This window comes from Pongo pygmaeus, chromosome 5 (assembly GCF_028885625.2).
Source record: "Pongo pygmaeus isolate AG05252 chromosome 5, NHGRI_mPonPyg2-v2.0_pri, whole genome shotgun sequence".
Taxonomy (NCBI): Eukaryota; Metazoa; Chordata; class Mammalia; order Primates; family Hominidae; genus Pongo; species Pongo pygmaeus.
Genome location: NC_072378.2, coordinates 75,893,165 through 75,895,397, shown reverse-complemented (window position 1 = coordinate 75,895,397; position 2,233 = coordinate 75,893,165). Strand labels below are relative to the sequence as shown.

Sequence of the window (2,233 nt, the reverse complement as noted above, 5' to 3'; positions counted from 1 at the left end):
GAGCAAGCATTTTACAGGGTGTTTTAGAGAGAAGTAAAAGCTTTTTGGTAAGGCAGTTATAAAAACTCAAATTCAAATGAATGCTGAGCAAAGGCACAGGCAAAGACTAGAATTCTTATGCAAATTACAGTTGCAAGAAAACATCTGGAGCTGACTGACAGAGGACTAAAATACTGTGGGATAAAAATGGGAAGAATGCAGAAGACAGTCAGTCAGTGGAAACTGGGAGAAGAAACATGGAAATTAAACATGTTAAAAAAACTGTTCCCATGTCTATACTGTCTGATAATTTTTATTAATTTTATTATAAGAAAATGGAAGTATCAGTATATGCTGCTGAGAATCCATAATTATAAAACAAAAACTAAACAATTTTAGTCTAGTATTGCTATATGTATTTTTTGTTACATAGAAGACATTCTTATTGTCTTATGCTAACTTTAACAACCCCTCCATATATTCATCAAAGTTCTGATCCTTAGAAAACACAAAATAGGTGAGCAAATAAATTTGGTTTTTAGCAAGGCTTGTTATCTGGGTGGCCAACAAATAATTTGAAAACATAGAATTTTCATTAGAAATGGATTTTTGCTTGTATAAATATTCCCAATACCAATATTCCGGACTTTCTTGTCAATTCAGTAAGATGAAGGAAGGCTAAGCAGAGATATTGAAACATAAATACTGAAAAGGAAGAGACAATGATATTTGTAGAAAATGCTGCTGAAGAACTGACTCATGAAATATTTCAGGGGTGCCATTGGCAATATGGCAAAAAGAATACTTAAAATATGCAATCTCTTTGAGGCAATAATTCTAGTTCAAGAAATTTACTTGAAGAAAATAACCAGAGATGTGAGAAGATGTGTGTGTGTGAAGAATGTTTACAATAACTTTACTTCTCTGGTTAAAGAAAATAGAGTGCTCACTTTAGCAGCACATATACAGATAATCTTTGATTTATGGTGGTTTATCTTGTGGTTTTTCAACTTTACAATAACGAAAAAGTGATAAACATTTGGTAGACACCATACTTATTTCACCATCCCTAAATAAAGTAGCCAGCCATTGCTTTCAGTCATCTGCATATTTCAACATAATACTTTCTACTTACGATGGGTTTATTGGAAAGTAACTCTATTGTAAGCCAAGTAGCATTTCTACTAAAATTGGAATGATAGAATATTAACATGGTCCCTGCACAAAGATAACTGAAAATTTATGAAGCTTTCCATATTTTTCAACCCAAAGAGTTCATCAAGACAAGTAATAATCAAATTATTAAAAATAAAAGACAATTTTGAGAGCAGCAAGAGATAAGAAGTGCATTTCATACAATGGTATTTTAATACCACTATCAGTGGACTTCTCAGTAGAGACCTTGCAAGGCAGGAAAGAGTGGGATGAAATATTCAAAACCTGTCAGCAAACCTGTCAACCAAGAATACCTGGCAAAGCATTCTTTTGGAAATGAGGGAGACAATGGTAGCATCTTACAAAATAAGATGTTTACAAGATGTGCACAATAGCAAAACCAGGATTTCGACATTTATACAGTAAAGATACAGAAAATTTCCATCACCAGAAAGATCCCTTGTATTGTCCACGTTCCCATCTACTCCTCTCCCCTCTTCCATTCCCTACCCCTGGCCACTACCAACCTGTTATTTATGTGTATAATTATGTCATTTTAAGAACATTATATGAGAAGAATCATATAATGTCCAATCTTTAGGGATTGGCTTTTTTCACTCAGCATAACTCCGTGAAGATTCATACAATTTTCTGCATGTATCAATAGTTCATTTCTCGTATTGCTGAGGTAGTCCATGTTATGGATGTATCAGTTTGTTTAACCATATGCCCATTGAAGGATGGCTGAATGTTTTTCAGGTTTTCTGGTTCCGGTGAATAAAGTTGCTACAAACATTAAAAAAAGAAATGAGGAAAAAATAAAAACATTCTCAGGTAAACAAAAGTTAAGGGAGTTTATCACCATTAGGCCTGCCTTACAGGAATTGCTAAAGGGAGTTCTTTAAACTGAAACAAAAAGCTTCTAATAAATAACATAAAAGTTATAAATGCAAGACCCAATGGTCTAAGTAATACAGAGCAATAATCAGAATGCTCTAGGACTATAATGTTAGTATATAAAATAATTTTATTCTTAGTACAGGGGTAAAGGACAAAAACATTAATAACTACTGTTGAAATAAATTGTTGAGGAATACAT

The 2,233-nt window shown here is 33.0% G+C and overlaps 1 pseudogene; it reads left to right on the top strand.

Annotated features, from left to right (window-relative positions):
• The first annotated feature begins 1,140 nt into the window (after nucleotides 1–1,140).
• Nucleotides 1,141–1,241, top strand: LOC129039736 (U6 spliceosomal RNA; annotated as a pseudogene).
• Nucleotides 1,242–2,233: the final 992 nt, after the last annotated feature.